This window comes from Anser cygnoides, chromosome 2, assembly GCF_040182565.1.
Source record: "Anser cygnoides isolate HZ-2024a breed goose chromosome 2, Taihu_goose_T2T_genome, whole genome shotgun sequence".
NCBI lineage: Eukaryota > Metazoa > Chordata > Aves > Anseriformes > Anatidae > Anser > Anser cygnoides.
In genome coordinates, this window is record NC_089874.1 from 65,849,038 (window position 1) to 65,873,676 (window position 24,639).

At 41.3% G+C, this 24,639-nt stretch overlaps 1 long non-coding RNA gene across 1 annotated transcript; it reads right to left on the minus strand.

The window, feature by feature from the left end:
- Positions 1–14,573: 14,573 nt before the first annotated feature.
- On the minus strand, positions 14,574–21,090 carry LOC125184196 (uncharacterized). The gene is made up of 3 exons (XR_007167820.2): positions 20,872–21,090; positions 19,104–19,653; positions 14,574–17,923 (listed from the first exon to the last, which is right to left on the minus strand). It is a non-coding gene; the product is annotated as an uncharacterized lncRNA (long non-coding RNA).
- Between the last annotated feature and the right edge of the window lie 3,549 nt (positions 21,091–24,639).

Sequence of the window (24,639 nt, forward strand, 5' to 3'; positions counted from 1 at the left end):
GCCCATTATTCATAATATCCAGAAGAAGAAGAGTAACACAGTTAATTGAAACCCTTGTCAAACTGAAAAATTAATTATCCTCCAAAGATTCTCTGTCAAACTGTCTCTTTCTATTTGCCACACAGGGGCAACATCAGCAAAATAGCTCTGCAAGTCCCCACTACCAGCAAATATATTCTGTACAAGTAAAGTATGCAGAAGGAGCCAGGTCAGGAACTGCGTGATGAAGAACACTTGTCAGAAAACATCTATTCCAAAACCAAAATTATTTGGGAAAGGTATGGCAAAAGCGTCAGACTTTGCTGTCTGAATGTGGCTACCTTGACTCCAGAAGGAAGTTGCTGGGAGGCAGAAAGGGTTGCCACAGAGCTACAAGACAGTCCAGCAGCCCAGGCACCCTCCCAGCTGGGGAAAGCCCAGGCTCTACTTTGAATAAAAGCAAAAAAATCTGTACTGAAAGGCAGGACTGTTGGCTGTTTTGGATTTCTACTCTCTGTAAACAGTCCAGAGACCCTCCAGGGGACAGAAACTAACGGGAGGGTCTTTCACGCTTCTGGAACTGCTGCTGGATGGTACAATCATTTTATGTCTATCTATATTCTTAACTAGGAAAGCAGCAGCAGCTCAGACCAGGCTCCCACACCCTGATTCCATGACTCCTTTTCCACAAGGATGCAAGAGGAAAACTATACAGAGCACCGATGGCAAACACGGATGACTTGACCCAGTGGCTATCTACACGCATCCAACCAGAATCATTCACTCAATTTCTAAGTCTTCCTCAAGCCTACAGTTTCCAATATCCCAGGTATTTGTTTTCTCCCCTGCCACACGCTAGCCTGAGACAGAGAGAGATCAAGTCCCAAGTGCCTATTAAAGGCCCCAGTCTACCAAGCCTAGAGCATAGCTAGAGTGGAGAAAGACCCCTGGCTTTTTTCACTTGCGCCACATTATCACAGAAAGGTGGATTAGAAGTTATCTCAGCTCTGCTTTCTTTCAGAGCTCCTTGGCAACACAGCCACCAAGATATAAATATGCACACACAAAAATTTGCAGCAGGCATGTGCACACACACACACACACACAATTCAATAGGCAAAAGCATTTCAAGGCATGGAGCAGATATGGCCAGGAAGGCAATGGGCTTCTGGAAATTTTGGGAAGAGGAAGAAAATGAGGGAAATTTTTCTTAGCTTCTTTCCCAAATTTAGCTTTCTAAAGGTTAAAAAAAAAAATCCTGAAAAATAAATAAGCTTATAGCTGTTCTCCTGACCATTAATAAGCTGTACACAAGTTACAAGTGGCCAGTCACAGCTACAGGCCCACATTGCCTAAAATAGAATTTAAAGGAAAAAAATCTAGTTCCAAATGATGTAAGGCTGACAAAGGACCAGCATAACCCAAGTATTCAATAGTACATTGATTAAACAGATATATTCAAGGCACATCCCCAACCCTGAAAGCATCAGGCAAGTAACATTTCATGGTTCAGTCAGCATTTCTCTACACCTTATGTGTAGCCATTAGCCCTGACTTTAGTACAAGCACCAAAGAAAACAATAGCTTGTTATTGCCATTTGTGTCCAGCTATGGTAACAGCACAATACAAAGATACACACCAAGCATGCATGCAACAACCCTTAAGTAGTCTGTGCAAGAGGCAAATCCAGCACATGGCCATCCTTCACCATGTTAATACCTGAGAGCAGCAAGTGACCCCACCACACCACAACCCTGTGCACAGTAGGCAACACCCCTCACCTCAGCATATAGCACCCCCAAAAGACTTCCTGAATAAAGGCCAAAATAAATACTGGTCACCGCAAGCTTCTTACAGCCTTGCTTTGTTCCTGGTCAGCTCTGGGGAAAAAGGCTCTCCCCTCCTCCTTGGGTGCGAGTTTTCTTACAGGTGATGTGCATTGATGCAATCACAGGTCTGGAGCAGATACTTTTTGTCCTTCATCAGGTGGGACAGGGATTTGGCATTATGTTTCAGTAACGTCTGGCTCATAGTTCAAGCCAGAGCTGAATCTCAGTCTGCTCCCTAATGAGCAGCACTGTGTTGGGACAGGGAGCAATTATATCAAGAAAGTGGTGCTGGGAAGGTCTTTGGGTTTGTGCAAGCTCTTGCCTCACTGTGAGCAGGAAGGGGTTGTTTATCAGCTGCTCCTATATATCTTTCTTTATGTGTGTGCAAGCTGTTTACATATTGAATGTTGTGCAATAAGATTAAGAAATATTTATTCTGAGATGTCCATAATAACTGTTCTTAAATCAAGAGCACAGCTAATTGTGATCCAGATTCTGGAAACCCTTCTATGGCTCAGCTTTATTATTATGAGCAGCGTTCCTGAAGTCAATGCAGCTCCTGTGGTCTTTGAGGAAAGCATGAACATGAGAGTTTGCAGTTGCAACTTTCAACTCTGCAAGTGGAACACATTCATTAGGAAAGTCAGGCCCCAGGAGGGCAGACAGAGGGAAAATCTTACTGATTCTGGTTTACTGACAGGGTTTTTTAGATAGGGAAGAATCAAACAGAACCAATTTTATTGGGAACCAGACAGACTCTTGTTCCGTCAGCTGGAAAAATGTATAAATCCCCCATTTCTCTGCTTCATAATTTTTTTCTTTCTACAGCTTTAAAATTAGTCCACATTTGCATGCATTTCAAGTTTTGAAACTAGTATTTGAATCCAATTATCAATACTGATTGTGAATTTGATAGGACAGACGGCAATTCTTTGAGGAAAAAGAAAATAAAATACAGTTTTCTCCTCAGGTCAGTCCCTTTCTCTGCCCATGCAGCCACGCCAGGGTCATACATATCTTCTCCTGGATGGTTTTTAGGTAGTCTCTCAGACCATCATCCATCTCTTCTGAGATACTTAATGAATTGCCATTTCCATATACTATTTCTGCCCTCTAACATGCCTGTTTGTGGTGCTGATGGTCCCCAGGGTCTCAGTCAACATCTGGCTGGGTGAGACCCTTTTGGTTTGTTTGGTAGGAGACGATAACCTGCGGAGTTGATACTTTACCGTGAAAGAAGATCAGACTCTTCCCCAAACACGAGCCTTCATTAGTGAATTTCTGTATCACAATCCTTTTATGTTTAATCTTCTCAATTAGCTCAAATAATGAATTTACTGCCAGGAAAGTTTACAAAACCTGCTGATTTTAAATAAATGTTCACTAAGTAAGTAGTGACTAAGTGCACTCGAATCCTGCAAGTGTTCATCCCAGCAGGCAAAGAGCTATGCAGGGGGGTGGCTGCAGCCGCTGCACTATTGCTGCCTCTATTTCTGTGCTGGCTGAAGGAAAGAAGGGCTCCAACCCCCAGGAAATCTCTGCTTGTTATTCAGGGATGCTCCATTTTAGGCCCAGCTACATTTTTGTATCAATATCCAAATATCTTTAAAGAGCTATTAATAGTTCATTCTCTGGTAGAGCTGCTGGTTAGAAGGTACTTGTACATGTTACCTGTGGATTTAAATCACATCTTCCTTAAAACTCTCTTAAAAAGCAGAATCATAGAATATAGAATCATAGAATATCCTGAGTTGGAAGGGCCTCACAAGGATCATCGAGTCCAAAGAGAAAACACTTACAAGATCATCTGCAAAGGCAGAATGATTTGGATAAACTTGGTGCCATTGTTTTGTCTTAAACTAGCAATTACTTACAAAGCAGTGCATTTTATTTCTACATTTTGTGCTAAGACCTTGGAAGTAAACCATTTTCAATGGCATGCTTTCACTGCATGTCTTGCTGAAGTGACAGTGGATTCTTTCAGGAAACAAAATCTTTGTTCAGTTAAACAGGTTTCTAAAAGCTCTGAAATTACTTGGTATTTTGGAAGACGAACATTCCACAATATTGATAATAAGCTCCCCCTTCTTCATGTTTTTGCTCTGTTTCCTTCTTTTGTCTAGGAAAGCAGGTAATTGCATAAATTGCTAACGTAAGGTTTTAACATAGACACTAACATCTCTTGTTTAAACAGCTTCTTTAAACGATTAAAGCATTTTCTCTAAGGGAATAAGAATTAATAGCTTGAAACTTTTTTTTTTCAAGCTGGAAAAGAACAATATAATAAAATGAAATAGGGAAAAATATTTTTGTACTTCTTTACTCTGATAGGTGAGTGTTGGAAAACAATAAGAAAGTAAGAGAAAACAGAATTTTCCATAGTCTAAATTTTCTTAATTTTCCTGTGAGAAAAATGCTCATTTTTTCACACATTCTAAATGGGGGTTTTTCTAATGAAAATTCCTGTTTTTTTTTCAGTAAGTGTTACTGGGTCTAGTCCAGTGTGGGGTCCCTGTCACTTGTTATTACAATTTTGAATACTGTGTGCCTCCGCTCAAGTCCCAGCAGGTAGTTTTCTATATGTGACAAGACCTCCGTAAGAAGAGGGAAGAAAGAAAGAACTTTCTTTCACTGAAGAAAGTTTGGACATTTTCACTTTCTGTGGACCTGAATACAATTATGGGTGTGATATGTTCTAATCAAATACAATTCACTTCTTCTTTCTAAGGGATTTTTAAAATATATACTTTAAATATCATGGTGGAACACAGAATATTGAGGCCTTCACCCTATGAAGGACTCCACAGGAGAGGATGCAGAGATCCCTGATACCCTGGCAACACACCTGGGTGCTTCAGAAGGGCCTGCTCAGGCATTGGCACGTAACAGCAAGTCTCAGGACACAGCACTTACGTCCTGTGTCCAACCTCTAGAAGGATAAGCATCCTTCATAAGGACTCAGAAACAACCCAAAATCTATCTCCCCAATACCACAGATCTTAAGAGTATCCCTTAGACTGTGGATGTGCTTGATTTTTATTGAAATTCTAATGTTAAACACATTAGGAAACCTACTTGCCATCTCCTAAGCGCTCTTCCCAGCCTTAGAGGAAAGGTCAAGGTTATTATCCCTCGTAATCCATCATGAGGAATTTTCAAACATTTAGCAATGATGCTTCAATCTTCTTTTGTGCCACCTTAAGCCCTACTACTGCATATAGCTTTCCAGTCAAGGAGGGCAAATAAACCCATTAGTTCAAGTACCTGCAACTCAGGTCAGGAAAACTGTATACTCCTATATATGAACATATATATATATATATATACATTAATGGGGGGGGGGGGGGACCACAATTTCTCAGCAGCTCTGGGGAGAAAGCTCTTTCATGATGAAATTTTTACTTAAGAAAAGCTCCTAAATCAATTGCTGCCAGGCAAGGGAGAGAGGAGGGAGGTCAGGGGGCCTGCTTTTGCTCTGTTCAGCATTTCCCTATTGCTCCTTCCTGCCCCATCAGCAGGTTGCAGGCTCTACCCTGGCCCAAATAAAGGGTCAGTCCTACAGCAGGGCCCAGACCAGCAAGGCCGAAGGATGCAGCACTGGTTTCTTGTCGTTGCCTTCCCTCCCGGCACAGTGAGAGCAGAGACCCATATCAGTTTAACATACCAGGGACTTAGAGGGGCTTACTGGGCTGCTCTGCACCGGGATAAAGGATGGGAGTTCGGCAGGAATAAACATGTCACTCGGGGAGCCTGCTCAGCGGGGCCTGATTTCCCTCTCGTGTTGACGCGCTGCTGGCGCAGCTCCCCAGATGCCACGGCACTAATCCTGATTTATGCTGCGTTTTGGTGGGAGCAGGAGCGGGAGCAGCCCCCGTGGAGCCCCCCTGGCACGGGGACAGTGGTTGCAGGGAGGAAGGCCATGGTCTCCTCACACTGGCAGAAGCAAAACCCCTGGCTGTAACTGCTTCCTAGCCTCTCAGGTCGGGGCACATTCCTCCCTACGTGTTTGCAAAGCATCGTTGAACACTGCCAGGGCTCCATGAGTATGGCAGGGAGCTCAGGGAGGGAGGATAAATCACAAGGCCTAGCAGAGCTCCCCAGGGGGTGAGCTCAGCTCCTGTGCTGTGTGCCCTTAGGTTAGGCCACGACAACAGCCGCCATTTTGAAGCAGTCCTGGCCTTAAACAGCTACAGAGCACTCTCTGTGGATGTGAGGCGGCACTGGGACATGCCATTTTGTACAGGAAGTCAGGTGCCGCTTGCACACCTTCCTGACAGGGTATTGGGAGGACAAGGCCCCTCATTTGTGGTGGCTTTGAGCTTCTTGCAGGAGAGAGACCAGAGTGCTGTGCTGTTCCTTACAAATACATTTGCTTTCAAATCCCCAGCCTTCCCTTAATAAAGGAGAGGTCGGCACTTTCCATGCTGTTGCTCACACAGACCTTTGCTTTTAGGTCTTTAGAACGATGAGCAGAGGGAAAAATTTCCTGTGAAGGGCTCCAACAAGCTTCCCCACGTCTCCTCAGCAGGACTCGTGGCCCTTTGCTGCTCTCCTGCCAGCCCTGGGGTAGCTGGGCAAACGCAAACAGCGTTTCATCCCTCCACCCCTGTCACACAGCACACAGAGCAGCATTGCCGCCACATATCGATGGGAAGCCCGATGAGTGCAAAGCCCTCATGGAGGTTTTTTTTTGGAGGGAAGTTATCACTCCCCCCTCACCCCTTCCCCGTCATTTCCCCCAACTCGGTCATGTCAGTGTGATCTCGGCGCTCACCGAGAAACTGCAAGGTTCCATCAGCGACACGGCTCAGGGCACTGTCACGAAATTCCCCCCCAATCTCCCCCAGACGTTACCTAATTGATAAGGTGGCTGCTCCCTGCCCAGCGTGTGCGACACAGCCGGGCTCTGTTCCCCCTCGCCATGACATCATGCCGGCCCTTGCCGCCCATGCATCATGCTGCCTGCAGGCTTCCTCTTCCACCCCAGATAAACACGGCAGAGGCGAACTCCCTCAGCAATGCTGGAGAAAAATAATAGCACAGCTTTCTGCAGGAAGAAATCTGGCGTCGCTTGGTTTGCAGGGCTGCAAGTTTGGAAGTGGGGTTTATGGCGTGCCCCACTGAATGCAAAACTGGAAGACAAGGTTGCACACAGAGAAAAACATATGCAAATAAGCTTGGCATTAATAAAGCCAAGCTCTTATTTTCTTGTTAGTTCTTTTTAATTTATCACCTCCCAACATAGTCTCTCTTGATGTAGAGTTTACACTATAGAGTATAACCTCCCCTGGGATTTGGAAGCTGAGTTCAAAGTTATCCCTTACTACCTACTCCATGGATCTGTTCCCCCTACACACACCAAGAAAAAACAAGAAAAAAAAAAAAAAAAGAGAGAGAGAGAGATAACTGTGAATTCCTAATTATTGCTACAGACCCACGTTGGGGCTCAGCAAAGTTTTCATACAAGTGTAATTACTGAAACATGCAATGTATACTGAATGAATTTGTCTCTAAAATCCTATGCAATTTAGAAAAGAAAGAAAAAAATAGATTCAAATATCTGAACAGTTTTCTTTTCTAATTTTTCAAAAGAATTTAAAAACAAAAATGTTGGTGTTTGATCCAAATAACCATTTTGTTTCAAAATCAAGCACACTTTTTAAGTTATAAAAGAATTGCCTAAACAAATCACACAATATAACCCAAAGATATGTACATTTATATGCATATACAGACACACATAAACTTAAGTATGTAGAGGGAGAAACAGAGAAAGTGAAAGAGAACCTGCAAAGAAAATTAGCTCCTTGTTATTTAGGTCAAAGCTAACCTCAAACAACTTTTCTTTCTGGCTTCTTAGACATCAAAAAAAAAAAAAAACTAATACTAATAATAACAATGTTGGCTATTCACTTGTAATGCTTGCGCACAATATCTTTTACTTCCTCCCCAGCTGAAGTAAACCACAATGAACATTCAAACTCTGAGATCTAAATCTGCATTTATGAAGAAGAGGAAATAGTAAATTTTTGAGACAAAAAGAAAAAAAAAGGAAAAAAAAGGAAAAAAGAAAAGAAAAGAATAACAGAGGTTCTCTTCTGTTAATGCCAATCGTGTAATTAATGCCTACTAACATAGTGCACTATCGGGTATTGTATGCTCTTTAGTGAACTGGTTTCTCAGTCACTGTAACATTCTTCATCCTACAATTTCTCTGGATTTGGAGTGAAGCAGTTTGCACCACAGACTCCATCTTTTCATTACCAACATATTTCTCTTGCCTGGTTACAAGAGTGAGAAATGAAACCAGAGCTCAGGCTTGAGCTGCTGTAGGCAATATGCATGTGAGCAACAATTATTTTACTAATCAATTAAATTTATCTTATTTTAGCAAGAGGGAAGTGTTTCAGCTTTTGATGCAGTGTGGGTTGTTCTGAAGAACACCCGCTCAACCTCAGCCATGCCCACTCGGGTACATGAGCAGGCTGCAAAGCCCTCTAAAATGGAAGAGCCCCACATCTGCTTGCATTTTAACTCACTTGGCGTTATTCTCTCCCACTGCAGGAACACAGGAAAGATGAGATACAAACAAGATTTTATTTTCCTATCTCTCTCACTTGAGGAGAACGTGGACATAATTCCATTGAGAATAAACAACCCTACAGCTAATCTTCCCACTCCCGAGGACAGTTTGTTGAAATTAGTGAAAGGATGCAGACGTTGCACAGACTGCTTGATAAGAGTTATAAGCAGTGGTTTGTTATTATTAAAGAGAGGGAGCATAACTTTGCTGTCTCCAATGATTTTAAAACACAACATTCTCCCTTACAGCTATCTCCCTACCTACTCTATTTACATTAAATAGATGCGTGAGTAAGTGTGGGGATGTGCATATGGAGGCAAAATAAATAGCTTCCATGGGGAGGGTGTTTTGTCTGTTGTATACATTTTTAAAGGATGTGGCAATATAAACCAAAAAATAAGAAGAAAAATAAAAAGAAAGCAACTCAGAAAGCATCACCAGAACTCAAAAAATAAAATAAAATAAAATAAAATAAAATAAAATAAAATAAAATAAAATAATGCAATTGACAGTAGAGCCAGGGGGTACGGGCAACTTATTGTCATTGAAATATTAACAGATACCAATAAGGAAATAGAGATATCAGTTGAAAATGTGCATCTAGGATTACCTGCACTTTTACGTTGAGCTTTATATAATTAATTGTATGAGTAATTTCAACTTGATTCTTCTCAGGTGTCCCTGACACCCAAACCAGGCTGCTAGTTTACTTGATAGTTTAACTCAAATCCTAGCTGAAAGGTAATGCCAGTGGTGAAGTATCGCTAGTGCTTCTTCAGGACTGAGAAATCAGTGTCCATTTGGGCACACAACCCATTGCATTAGCATTGCATCCCACTGCCTGGAGCACTACCTGTGCCAACGGTGGGTGTTGAGTATGCAAGTGCTGGTGTGATTCATTTGCTGCAGCTGTCTGCAGGGTGGGATCTGTGACATGTATTTAGGCTGCGGTTGCTTTGAGGCAGACCAAGAGACAGTCTCTATATTTTGTATCACCCTGAGTGCTACAGGATCCCTGTCTGAGGCTCCTCAGGGGTTGTGGCAACCAAGATAACAGGCTGTCGCCATCCCTGTCAGCTAGAATAGATGTTAGTGGAAAAATCCTTGGCTAATATTGTCCTGGCACTTGCTGAATATGCAGGAAAGGTAGAGAAATGGAGAGCAGTGATGATCAGCAAGGGGCAGTGGGAGATAAAAGTAGGATTCTTCCATATCTGATTCCACAGATCCTTGATAGGTTTTCTTGTTATCCCATTGGCTTGTCAATAATTTTGCTATGTTTATTTATAACCTAAAGAGGCAACTCTGCTACTGCCATTTGCTCTTTGATTAAACACTACCCAAAAATGAATTTAGTGCTGTAGCTAAAATTGCTGTTGAATTAAGCACCAATTCATTACAATATCTTTATTAGCTGTGGCTGCATTTTTGGAGACAACTGAGGGCATAGATCATTCCCATTTGGTTTCAGAAAAATTGAATGCCAATATATAGCTGAAGTTATAAAAATGAATTTGTAACATAAGAGTGAAAAAGCGATAATAATATTAGTTTTAAGCAGAGTAACTGAATGACAAAAGATTCAGAATAAATATCAAGCAGAAACTCTTCTGCCTTCAAAATCTGAAATTTATAGTTAATGGAGAGTATGTAAATCTGTAATGGCTGGTATTATTTAAGATGTGTGAAATTACAGAAAAATACATATCTTTTTGTCCAGCAGATCGGTTGCAGAAACGTTGCAGCGCAGCTATTGTACCCACTAACTTCTGCATGGCTTTTGTTTGTGGGGCAGAGTGGAAGCTGGACATCAGGCTATGCTTCACCACACTCCTTGACACAACACAGAGCAGTAACACAGTATTTGTTACTGTGTCACACAGCAAATTATTATTTGCTTATTACAATTTGTTTGTTTTTTTAAGGGTAAACATGAAAACAATAGTCTGAATTATATGGGGTTTATATTTACGAAAAATGTCAGATAGATAACAGTCATTTATGCTGCAGTTTCTCAAAAAGGGATGTAGTCTAAAAAGTGTATGAATCTTGCCGCATTTCCTTGGCTTTCAATTTATTAGCTTCTTTTATTTCATTAGTTATTTAATATATTCTGAAGGATTTCTTCACACAGGCAGGACAATTTGGGCTAAGTCCAGTACACTATTTAGACAGTTTGGCTGTAGCCTTCTGTATGCACTGGCACCATATAAATGTATGCAGATGTGTGCATGTGTACACATGTATATTTATATATATTTGTATGTATATACATATATTGTGTGTGTATACACACAAACCTATATGTATCATATATTTCATTCTGCAATATTAAAACATTTTATTCATAATGATATGACGGAAGAATGTGACATGCTGTTTCTTTTCTGTGTAAAATAAACTACAAAGATTGGCTCTTTAAACATTGCTGTAGTTCTAGTTACTTGCAAGTGTTGTCATCCTGCAAAACTGCATGACTGGTGACGTACCTTCAGCATAGCCTACTTGCAGGTCTGACTGCCACTTGAGTGTGCCATGCAGTCATGTGTTTGTAATCAGAGGCCCATGAAGCTGACAATAAAGTTACTCTCTTTCCAGCTGTTCTGCCCTTAACCCAGCATCACATTTGGAGAGCAAACTGTAAACAGTAAGGCATTGATAAAGCTTCCATAGCTAGCAAATTTCCAACTTCAAAAGCTTTTCTTCTTCTGAAGTTAATGGTTGACTTCCCTCTGGGTTCACTTTCCATGCCTTTACTATGTGCCATTCTAGACCATTAACAACTTTTGCTGTGTGTAGCTATCATACAAGGACTCAAAAACACATGAACTTTCTTCGTGGTTAAGAGTTACAGTTCAAAAGTGTGTTCATAGGAAAACACCAAATGGATATTTCACAGAAAAGCTTTTTACGTTGTAAAACCACTTTCAAAATTAGAACATGTACTAGACCTTCTTTTCAAGAACTGTTCTGGACATTTCTGGACATTTAATATAAGACAAATACTCCCAGCATCTGTGGTAATCAAACCCTGTCAGGTCCTAATACTCACTTTGTAATTTAAGGTCTAGAGTTAACCTTGTGTGAGCCAGTGGGCCTGTGAGAAGATCTCCGCTCAACAGGACATGCACATTCAAGCTAGCGATGAAGAAACAGCCACCAGCAACATTTGTCTTTTCAGTGCATGCAAAAAAGTCTGTGCAGTTAAAGGTGGTCAGGGTAGAATATGAAGACCACAGGGATGGTGTTGAAAGATTATCCTGTCCATAAGAGCAGGATTTTCATGGCAAGACATCATACAACCCACTGCTTAGCCTTTAGATGCATAGTCATCAAACCTATTTGCTTCAGTTTCAAGTGTCAAGTTTCTAACAAATAATATCAGCAATATTTTTAAAACAATAAATAAATCCACAGAGAAGAAAGAAATATATTTGTTGGAGTTTTATGTTATCAAGGCAATCCTATGCAAGTATTCCATTTAGAGCTACAGAGTACAAAGCATGACCGTATCACAGAATCAAAGAAACACTGAGGTCGGAAGGGACCTTTTGACATCACCGAATCTGCTACCACAAATCAAGCAGGGTTGCCTAAGACAGATTGCCCAGGACTGTGGTCATTTAGATTTTGAAGATCTCCAAGGATGGAGACCCCACAACATCACTGGGCAACGTGTGCCAGTTCTCAGCACTCACAGCCTTTCCTTATAGGAGAGATGCTCCAGTCCCTTCATCATCTCTGTGGTCCTTTGCTGGACTCTCTCCAGTATGCCCGTGTCCCTCTTGTACTGGGGAGCTCAGAACTGGACCAAGCACTCCAGGTGTGGCCTCACTAGTGCTGAGCAGAGGGGAAGGATCACCTCCCTTGACCTGCTCGCAACACTCCTCCTAATGGAGCCCTGAATGCTATTGGCCTTCTTTGCAATGAGGGTGCTTTGCTGCTTCATCACCAGCTTGTTGTCTACCAGGAACCATGGTCCTTCTCTATGGAGTTGCCTTCCAGCCAGTTGGTGCCCAGCACATACTAACACATAACCTCTCTCCATTGCATGTGGATTAGATCAGGAGAGTGCCACCTCCTGTGTGACAGGTGGCATCTTACCTCACTGAGTATGATGCAGCACTGAGAATAATGATGAGAGGCACCAGATGCAGTCACCTTGCTCACACTGAACATAACATGCAAGATCCTGCTCATTTACACCAGAAGTTAATCAGAAGTTAATCCAACTTTGAAATGGACCAAACCTGTCCTTTTATCATTGTTGTTTCAGGAGTTGGACTTGATGATCCTTATGGGTCCCTTCCAACTCAGGATATTCTATAATTCTATGTTTGGTCTTTGACATAGAGCAGCAAGAAGACAAAGGCAACTGAGTTGAGGTGCAAGGAAATGTTGAACAACATTGAAAGCATCTTTTAAATAGAGTGGTTATGCTCAGTTTGGATTTAAAAAAAAAAAAAAATAGATAAAACAAGTGGTGACAGAGTGGGGTGCATCCATGGACCAAAGAGAGACTGAAGGCAGTTCCTTGTGTGTCCAGATAGCTACGGATAGCTATCCCTGTACAGGACTACCACTCCAACAAATAATTACTGCCACCCTGACATCAATAGCCACCTGCTGTTGCATTCACCAGCTTTCACAGATTTAAAAATTTAAAATCTCACCCTGCAACGCCCCAATTGTGTGTGTAACCTTTACAGCTTAGATCACCTGTGAGCTAAGAGAAGGATTGGCACTGCAGGTACAAAATAGGAGAGACTTGGACCCTGTCCTGAAGTTTTACTACCAAATCGTCTAGGCAGACAAAAGTTCAGCATTTGAGCTGAAATGTCATAAATGTTTGCCTCTGCTTTTGTGATAAACAAATAGTGTTCTCCCCCTTGCTTCCTCTTCTCTCTGATTATAATAGCATGTTCAAGCCTATCAAACACCCAGGTGAACATGATCACATATATCCCTATGATCCAGCCCAGATTTGAGCATGAGAACTGTCTCAGCAGTTCTTCAAGAACATCTACATCTGCTGAAACTATTTATGAAACTGAGTTTCTTTTTTGCTTTTCTTCTCTGTCACATCACCCTATATTTACACAAAGAATTTCAGCAGTTAGTATATAAAATCTATGTATTTACAACTGTAAACTAGTTTGGGACAAACTGCATAACAAATTCTTTCTAGTTTGCGTTTTCTTGCAGTTCTGCCTCAAATTATGTAGTCTCAACCCTTTATTTATATTCTGCACACATACAAATAGTAGTAAAAATAGTTTAGACAAATATTTGGTTGTTGTATTGCTCGTGATAAAACAATGAGAAAGAGAACAAGGCTGTCAAGCCCTAATGCTCATCAGCATTCAAACATGGAGATAGTTTTCAAGACTAAATGGACAGAAGTGGCTGAGATCAATTTCCCTTGCATAGGCATCCAACTAACACGTCCCAGGGCACATGGGACATCAGGACAAGGCTAGTAGATATGATATAAATATATAGGAGACCCAGGTATGGTGCACTGGGGATATATGTGAGCATGTAGATGTCTATTGCTGAGCAACTGAATCACAGCTTGTAATCTCAAAGCTGTGTGTAGCCAGCAATGTGTGCAAAGAATTTATTCCCATAAGTTTACTAAGTGGTTTTAAAGAAAACACTCTTTTGTATCTATCCTGTTACTTGAGCACATTTGAGTGATTTAAGTTCAAATCACCAAATTATAGGCTGATGTAGGCAGAGGTTATCTTTTGGTAGTTTCTGCAGTTGCTTTCCGTCCTGTATACTGTAGTTCTATGGTATATGGTTATATGAATGAGACAGGCAACAAATGAAAGCCTCTCCTAAACTACTCTATGTGTAGGTGAGTGCCAGTTCTGGAAAAAAACTAGAAGCTTTAAAAATAGTGGAACATAACCAAGAGGCAGAATCAGAGAAAACTTTCCCCAATTATGCCATAGCCCTGTAGCTGGGGCAATTCTCTACATGCCTGAATGACTTCTGCTTATGGTGACCATCGTAGCAGGTCTTGAGATTAAAACTACCATTAACGTGAGATTTCATTTTCTTCGGACTGGAAAAAAAAAAAAAACACTAATTTCTTCTAAAGCAAGTAACAGTTTTAAGAGAGAAAAATGGAAATATTTAAATCCATCACGATAAAACTTAAGTTGTTCTCAGCGTTTGGCTCAGTAGCCAAAAACACAAATTCCAAAACAAAAAAATTGTTCACACAACCCTTTTAAATTTAGATTAGAATAAATTAAATTAGCTTTTGATTAGATTAAACTAAATTGGATGCCTCTCCTAAAAATGGAAATGAAACAAAGGAAGCAGAAATTTGACCACAATTACAGGCAAACTAGTGGTGGTAAACATGGCTTCCAAAGATGTTTGGGAATCAGATATCTACAAAGTCTCGTATTCAAATCTATGCCAGAACAGCAAGCTCTGACCTTGATAAGATTCACTTAGGATCCTATCTGTTCAAGACAGTCTTTTAAATACAAAGGTGAGAAAGAATAGAAACAGAAAGCAGAAGAAACACCCCTACATATTTTATTGAGTAGATAACCTTCCAAACGTTGGTGATTCCTGCCGCTCCCATCTTACCCGCAAAAAGTTGCATAAAAAAAATATGTGTAGGAAGTCTCAGATTGGCTTTTGTGGGGAAAAGCATACAAAACTAAAGATGACAGAATCTGCCAGTATACAATGCTATCAGTAGCCATTGCTGACTCAGAAGAGGCATCTCTCACAGTGATAGAGTACACATTCGCAGGTTACAAATATCCATGAAAATATCTGTTTTAGATACAACTAGTACTTCAAGGCATTCTGGCAAGCTAAAACAGATGTTCCAATGAAAGTAAGTTTATCCAAATAATATTTCTTGGTATGCTGCCATATCTTTGCCCAACTGAATTTATACAACAGCCATGACTAAATTTATATAGCAGTTATTGCAACATAAACATATCTTGCATTCTGCACATATGACCCTCAACATCAATGCATTAAGACAACTTTCCTGCCTAGTTGCCATTGCATGTGACAAGACAAAAATAAAACCACGAGCCTCTTGTGAACTTTAATCACTATATTAACACCCATGAGAAAAGCTTTGGGTGATCCCAATCTTGTTTAAGAGGGTTCAGCTGTAGATACTTACAGGATGTTCTGCCCCTGCTGATTGCTCATTATCCAAAATTAGCTCCCAGAGTAGTCTTTGCCATAGTGTCTGGCAAAGTGGAAGCTGGACCTGTTTTCAAGAGCTTTTGACATTCTCAGGACCTCCGCTCTTCCAGGAATGCATGCCTTCATGGAGCAGGATGTTACAAAACTTTCTGCAGGGACATGTCAAAAGCATTGTTACTTCACGAGGAAATAAACCCCTGGAATAACAGGGCAGTGAGGATTTTGTTGCTTTCCTGATATAGTTGCCAATCTATTTGGGTTTTGGCTCACACTTAGTGGTTTTCAAGCCTAATGGGTTCAGGCTCTGTAATAGGTCCATCAGGTCTTGGACATAAGCAGTCCAATCTTGTAGGTTTTTTGAAAGCAAAATTCCTGTTGATCTTAGTGAAGTTCTCCCAGCATTCACAGAAAAAATGAATCACTTGTACTCACCTCAAAAAAATGTACCTGATGCAAAAAAGCCACATCCTCAATGAAAATCTTAGATTATGAAAATAGCCTCAATTATTTAATAGGCATGCTTACAGAAGCAACAGTATGTCAGTCAAAGCAGAGCAAAAAATAACACCTTTTATATACATAAGCTCTCTTCAGTGCATCTTGTATAAATTATTTTAGATGATAATTCAAATTCTTGGTAAGGCCAGACTTACAGTTTCTAAGCTCATAGAGCTTGTAAAAACAAATTGTTTTGTTGATTTCTTCTAAATTTTCCTAGACAAGTGGAGGTTACAGTAGCTGCTCTTTAATTCTAGTAGAATGATGTGCTGATGTAGTATGTTTATTAGCTGCAACACTTTTCAATGATACTTAGGGTAACTGAGCTGATAAAATGCTGGAGAGGTTGGTGAGTTGTTTTTTGGGGGGGTTGTTGTGTTTTATTTTGTTGTTGATTTTTCCATAGAAAAGTGTGGTTTTTTTGTCAAAATGTAAATATTTCACAAAATCGTTCATCGGAAGAAGTTTGGCCATTTTGTGTCAACTCTTGTGTTGACATTGTCAAAACATTTAAATTAATACGTTTTTCAGTTATTGATATATTATAGTAAGATAATTTATTTTACATATTTTATATATATTGCATACTGCACTTAACAAAATGTTAGTTGATCCAAAACCGATCAGAACAGCAATGCCAAAACCAACATTTCTCACCTTTTCAAGATGAAAATCTCATTTCCAAGTGAGATATTTCAATTCTTTCAAAGGACTTTTTTTTTCATGATTTCTCTTAGTTTGCTGTAAACTGCTTTGCTTTCACTGGCTTTGTGATAGGAGTGGAAATGTGCTCACTTTGAACACTTCAAAAAAATCACATCCTCTCATTTCATTTTTAAGATTTTTCCTGTTTCTTTTCACTCCATATCATTAATATATTTTTTTTAAACATTGTGGGAACCGTTGCTTGGTATTGCTACATTTTTCCATATGAAAATTTCTTTTAATGTGGCTATTATGTAAATAAATATGTCTAAAATATACTTTGCTATGTTACAAAGTAGAGCTTTAAAACATATGCTTCTTATAACTCTTATAAGAATTAATGAAACACTCATTCTTACGCAGTAGATCTAGCTTAACTTTGAAAAAATAGGTGAAAATGCTAACTAAAATAAATGAGATTGCTGTTAATGTTAAATATCCATTCAAACTACTTTGGTATTTAAATTTAGCTCATTCAACCTGTGGTGTATTAATTTGGAAGTAAGCCAGTTTCTCTTAAAAATAATAAAGTACTATGCAAATCCAGAAATGACTGTTTTGGAGCAAAGCTGTGCTTTTAATGCATCGACTGTCTTTGGGTGTAAGTGAGAGGAAAAGGCTTCTCAAACATCAAAATCGTGGTGTAGGGATGCCAACAAAAAGATTTTTACTTTTTCAGTTGATTCTGTTTGGCATTTCCCAAATCCTGACAATTTACTCCCACGGAAGCTGTAGTCTACACTAAAATAGCTGCAATTAAGACAAGCAATTCTGGACTGGTACTGGTCCCAGCCTGTGGTCACGGCAAGGTTGGCTGACAGTGAAGAGCTGGAGGCAGAGTCGAGCTTGGCTCTGTGCTGCACGCACCAATTCCAGTTCAATCATCAATGAGCTGCTTGCACCAAGGATTGTTCCACCAAAACACAGAGGTGATGAGCACGCCTGAAGCAGAGTCCATCGATTCAGTACCAGTTCAGGGTGGGTCTGTCTCCTTTGGCACAATGGGGAATAAACCATGTTCCTCATAGGGTGTCCATGAGGCATGAGAGGCCTGGAGAAGTCCCACTTCCATCCCATATTTTAAAATGCCTGGACATGAAGAGGCGTAACAGGTCTGCATGGGACTTGACTCTACAACAGGCAAGTTAAAAATATTATAGCAAGTGCACTTGTGATGGAGGAGCAATAGCCGCTCATTCTGGGCAGAAACACAGAGAGAAGAGTGCCCACTCTTCTTCACAAAGTTCACAAAGAGATGCATGGCTTTCCAGCAACAGCATGAAACAGAAAAATACATCCATCATCTATTTATAAATGACCAAGCCCCTCCAATAAGTGTCTTTGTGACCATGTCTCTGACTGCTCTGGCAGACCTTCCCCACCATGCCCATGCTCCACCGGAGCAGGCATTGCACCAAAAAAGGGGCATGCTGCAGTTCAGCACAGTGGTGATATCTGTGGGTGAAGCACCCTGTATCGTGTGAGTCAGAGAAGCTCTGTCTCCAGAAATGCATGTTTTTCTCTGCTTGCACAAAAAAAAAAATGTAGACTAAGCAATGTATTCATTATCCAGCAACTGGTGTGGGAGCAGGTAAATAAGGAAGAATTAAGGGAGTGAGGGGAAAACGGAGCAGGGCGACACAGTTCAACTTTCCCTGGGGAAGACAGATCTCTGTTTTTCAACACAGAAATAAGACAGGAAGTGATGCAGTCTGATCAAAAGGCAGCTTGAACCACATACAGCTTCCATTTAAAGTAGCTTGCAGCTGGCCAGCCTTTTTGAGGATCAGATCAATATTTGGCATAGGCCACTCTTGTTTGCTTTCAACTTTAGTCATTACAAAAGACCAAAGTTTTTCAGGTCATATAGACAATTTCTACCTGAAGGGAAAGTGAAAAATATGAGTATTTGCCAAGCTGAGGGAAAGCAAATGATATAAGGTTGTAGTTGCTTTACTAGAAGCAACCTTTCCAAACATTACACATTCTTAGTAGGAATGGTATTAACCCACTTAGAAACAGTGGGAACTCTACATCAACATTCAGGCTGATTTATTCTTGATCAGTCTGCTATTATCTAGGACTCTTCTTGAATCAATCAAAACCTCTTGTAATGGAAATACTGCGTAGCAAAAAGTGTCATACCTTGTAAAAAAGAAAATCCATTTCACTATTGGATATATCACATCAATAAAAAAATCACTTATCACTGGACAAGAAGACAGATTTTTTTCAAAGTGGCTGGGATTTGGGGGGAGGAGCAGAGGTTATGGTTAATGTTATTAGATTAGGACCACTGTTTGCAACTTACCTTTTGAATGATGTATTATGTTATCCAATGAAGCAAATCTACTGTGGCTTTCATCAGTTTCTCTTCTTCATACTAACAGCAGTAGGGATGAAGCTCTGCATTTTTTAAAGAAAACACGTTAAGAAAATTTAAAAAACAGTAGTTTGTACTTTTTTTTTTTCTTAACATCCTTGTTGGCATTCACATTTTTCCTTGAAAGGAATGGTGATGGCCAAGGATGAAGGTTGTGCCTGGGAACAGCTTCCCTCTGATTTCACATCAGGTGCACAGGGGTGCTGAACAGCAGTTTTCTACAAGGGTTTGTGAAGACCAGGTAAATCTTCTCTCATGGTTGTGTGGCCGCTCAGACTCTGAGGTGGGAAGGCTGGAGGAGTCTGGCTGGTATGTGCATGCTGAAACCAAACCCCAGCTCTTGGATGGCAGTTGGAGACCTGAAGGGAGGGTCTGACAGCTTCAAATGGGTGCAGGCGAGACTGCTGCAAAACCTAGATACAAGCTGAGTTGGGAAGGGCTAACACCGTAGTTCACCTTGTCACAGTCTGCTGCAATGCTGGAGAGAAGACATGCATTTCAGAATTAAAATAATAGTAATAATAATAAAATAATAATAATAATAATAATCATCATCATCATCATCATCATCTGCTGGTTTGGTCTAGACTTGCCTTCAGCAAAACAAGGCAGATTTTCCTGCTGGACACTGGAAGCTACTGTCAGAACAGGCAGAACATATGCCTGGGATTTGTCTGGCCTTTTCCAGCTCCTTTCATGCAACGGCTGAGGGGAAAAGCCATTGCATATTCAGTTACTGTCTCTTGTGGGGGAAGCAGTGGTCCTGGTAGGGTGAGGGCAATGAACAATGGGTCCTGACCCCACTGTTCTCCTGATCCCCCACATCAGGTAACGAAATCAATGTTGGCACAAAGAGGAGTGGAAACAACCAGGCATGGAAGCCAACCACGTTAACTCCCCTGCCCAGGGATAATGCTCTCTCTGATGATGCTATTACAAGGTACGGGCAAAATAGTAATGGGACAGATCCCCATGAGTGACCTTTGCCTGTGTAAGGATTAGTCCTGTAACAATCTTATCACACAGCATATTTTTAATCCAGTGCTTTCCTGCCCCTGGTTTTCCTTGGACACATCTTTCTCTCTATTCCCACCCCCCACCCAGCAGATCTTATGTCTACAGGTCCTATGGGGTTGCAGCATGAGCTGCATGCATCACGGGTGGCCCCACATCTAATGGGCTGTGATCCAGCTCTGGTCATGCCTCCTGGTATGGATGCGGAGCTGCCACGAATAACCAGGGAAACCCAAGCAGAAACAGAGCAGTTCTATGCGTCAGAGAAAAAAAACTCCTCTGTTTCAAATAAGCACAGATGAGTCTGGACCCAGCCTAAGCAATGTCAGCTTTTTGCTGGGAGTCTCAGAGAGGAGCACCCTCGATAGCTGTAGGAACGGGAAGACAGTGTGAAATTCAGAGCTTAACCTGCAATGTGTGGTGTCAAAGCTGGTGCCAAAAGTGCTCCACACCTGGAAAAGCTTTCTCTTGCATCCTCATGTGAGAGTCTCAGGATTCAGGTGAGCAAAAATGCAATGGAGAGACTCCCTTTTGAGTTCCTTGTGCTCTGGCATGACAACAGGCTGTCGGGGAGGGCAGGGGATTTGTGCCCTGCTCTCCACACCTCCTGGCCACCAGCATCTAATCTTTGGCCAAGAAGCAAAGCTGAGCAGTAAAACTGTGGTTAGGCATGAGTTAATACCTCTCACACAGGCCTTGTACAGTGATGCCAAAATTCAGCGAGCTGGGGAAGGTTGCATGAAGCCTCTTTCCGTGGCATCTCTCCGAAAACAGTGCCGAGGCAGCTCGACTGTCCTCTCTAGATAGCAAAGGAAAGCAAGGGAAGGGGGGTGAGCACAAAACCTGGGATTTTACATCTTTTGATATGAGGTTAAGGATAAACAAGGTGAAAAATGTCATGCCAACCCCACAGAAATCACTTGACATCACAAAATAACTTATCTCCATGATTTTACCTGTAAATCATTGATAAAGCCTACATATTCTTAGAACATATTGAAGTTCATGGATCAGCTCCTGCAATGCAAATTCCATCAAAACATCATTTCCTATTTTAGACCTTATGTGGTCCCATAAACTGGGGACTTAGTTAAGCTGAAGTCTGTAACAGAATGTAGTCCTACAGAGAAGCTCTTTCTACAGAGGGAGATTGTTTGAATTCAGCTCCTCTGCGATTACAGGAAAAGCAAGAAATTCTGTGGAACATCCTCCCAGGGCTCTTAGTTCTCCCTATTAGTTTAATTTCCATTCAATCATTAGGTGAAAGAAAGCGTTTGTGAAACAAACCAAAACACTCATGCACACATGAATTCACTCAGAAAAAAGGGTTGTGGAAGGCAGACTTTTCTCACATACAAGATATAGAGTCCAGTCTTACCATCCCTTGGCCCTGGATCAGGCCATAACAATCCACCCCACTTTTACTACCTGCTGGATCTCTCCCCATTCACTTCAGGACCTCAGTTCTTTGGTGGTCTTCTGTTTTGACATCTGCTTACTCTTATCTCTAATCAGTTTTGCTGATAGACATTTCCCCTGAGTGCGGAGAAGCTAATAGATTTTATTTTAAAACAACTACTACTTAGTAGTCAGGAAATTATCTTTGTGGCCTGCACGGGTGAGAGACCCAGTTGCCAACATTCTGATGCAGACAGCTCAAGTCTCGCCCAGCTTTATCTGATTTGCTCTGTTTTATTCCTTATACTCTCAGAACATAATGGCATAATGACTGCAATACATTTTTGTTTAAACTGCAATTAGGCAGAATGCACAATATCCCAAGGCACTGCGTGATCAGGGCACTGTAAGTAATTGTTAAATAACGCGGCACTTAGCTATGGTTTCTATCAAGAATTGCACCATCTGCCAAACCAAGGAGCTGCACTTGGAACATGCTGCTTACAGTGAGCCAGAGCAGTTCCAGCAATTGTCACTCAATGCAAAACTCCTCATTAGAAAAGTATAACAAACTGCAAGGTTTTACAGGGAGAACAATGTCAGCTTTCTGCCCTTGACTGATACAAAAGCTTACTAGAATATGCAGCAGCCCACATTTTGCTGCAGTGGTTGCACAAAAGATGATGGTTCTCCAACTGATATAAATGCCATAGCATCCTACAACAGGGTGACTTTGTGGGTTTTAGTGATGGTACATTGAATCCCCAGCTAGAGAGCAGCAGTCTATTGCATGTGGTGGACAAAAGTAAAATAAAAAAAACAGCTCCAACGCTTTCCAAACCTTAATGAACCATAACGTAAAAGCACAGTACTAGAAAGTAAACTGTGAAGAAGTTACTACCCTTTTGCAGGATGCTTGAGAAAACCCCTGACAGCCTTCTTGTTGTTGATTTTAATCAAGTGAAAGGAACCACACAGGTATGAAGAGCTGAGTCCTAGGTAATTTCAATCTGAACTTTCAATGGGAGCGGGATGGTAAGGAATGTCTGCATCTTGGCTTTTAAACAGTAGTCTTTCTTTAAAAAATCAATTTTTTTTCTGGGTCTATCAAATGCAATTTTTATTGAATTTCCTTCTGCTGGTTTGTTTTTATTCCATTTCAGTGAAAACAAAGAGCACACACTTGCAAAAACACGTCTCAGTCCAGACGGTCAGTGCAGGAAATTCCTACAGTTCTGGTGAAAACTGGGACTGGAGGGAGGAGGGGGTACATATTCAGCGTCTCTGCTGAAGGAAGGGCTACAGCACAAATCCAAGAGATGCTTGGCCATTTTGGGTCTGTGCCACTAGCTGGGGTGAGGGCTTTTACCTGGTGGCTCAGGTGAATGCAACAGCACTTTGCTGGGATGTGGAAAGCCCTAGCAAGCGCACATGGGGAATAATAACCTGAAGTTATGGCTTTGAGGCCGTCTTGACACTGAAATGCATAGGAAATCTGGAATCCTCAGTTCAATTGCTCACAGAATAGCTTAGTTTTATTTATTTCTAAAGCATTGCGCAAATCTAAAACCTGTTTATAAATTCACATCTGTATTCACAACTGAAGTGAAGGAAAATATGGACCTGCACAACATCCCCAAATCAGACTGCTCTCTTCCCCAAAATGGGTCAAGACCGCACCTCGCTAATTACACTTTATAAGCTCATGTGATTGAAGTAAGCAAATACAGCAAAGCCAGGAATGCGAAGTCTGTTCTAGACATTCGTGTTTTGATGGCTCCTCGTCTCCACGCCTTATCTGCACTCTTACCAGAGCGGCTGGCAAGCACCGTCTCCAAAGTGCTGATGTCTCCATGCAGTTGCAGATGGGGAAATAACATCAAATCTCCTCCCTGGGAAAAGGCTCTGCAGAGCCCCGAGCCATGCAGCCAGTTTTCTTGTCACTCCTTGCAAAGCAGTGATCTCATCCTTGCTGTCTCCAAATTTTGTATCTCCAGTGTAGGAGAGGGAAGCAGCAAGGGACAAGGGGAGAGGGAGAGGAAAGCTGCTAGAAGAAAGACCCCATTGTTACATGTTCTTATTTGTGTGAGTACTTGCCAAGACAACAAGATTGGGTCTGATGACATGAACTTAAGGGTCAGTGGGGAGCTGTGCAAAAATGCTTGAACTCCTTGTGCTCGTGATCCTTTGGAAGAAAAAAGGCAACTTCCAGATGTGAAAGATCCTTCCTTCACCACTCAGTCCCCTAAATCTACCAGATTATACAGCCTGAAACTGTATTCATTTGCATGGTAGAGCAATTGCGATATTTGCCTTGGAGGGAGAACTGGACCAAAATCCTAGACACAACCACCAAAGCACTTCAGGCAATTGGTATTGAAATGAAGTTGAATTTAAGTTCAGATTTAAACTTCAGGGACATGTTTATAAAGCAAAGGATAAATCCAGGATCTACACTTAAGAAAAGATTGGGAATGAACTGCAAAAGCCTAAGGCTGCAGTGTACATCTTGCATAGGGAAAACTGACAGTGAAAGCAAGATGAAAATATTCAGGTATTAATATAAGTTGCCAGAAAGTCAGACAAAAATGTCATGCACAAGCCCAGAGCTGGGCCTCAATGACTCTCTTCTATGCCATCATCATTTATTCAGAGGGAATTTATTCTGCCTTTGGGTCAGTTTGCACCCGCTGAGGATGTTTCCCCCAGCCCCATCCATCTGGGTCTCACTGAAAGTGGTCACAGCTCTCGGGGAACCTGGTGCTGATGGGGCCGACAGCATGCATTGACGGAGCAGACACAGCACCTACAAAACCTTTCGTGGTTGTACCCAGGAGGGAAAGAAAGCTCTCTTTCCTGCTAACACGTACTAGATATGAGGCCCAGTAGCGATGCTGATACTTAATAATTAATTTTAATAGTTAGCAAGCACCTTTTGCAGCAGGTGCCCGTGACTTTGCAATGGACGAGCAGATCCAGGTTCAAGCCGCCTCCTGTCCACTCAGACTGACACCACCGTGCCTTTTCCTCAGCTCCCTCTTTTCCAAGGGTG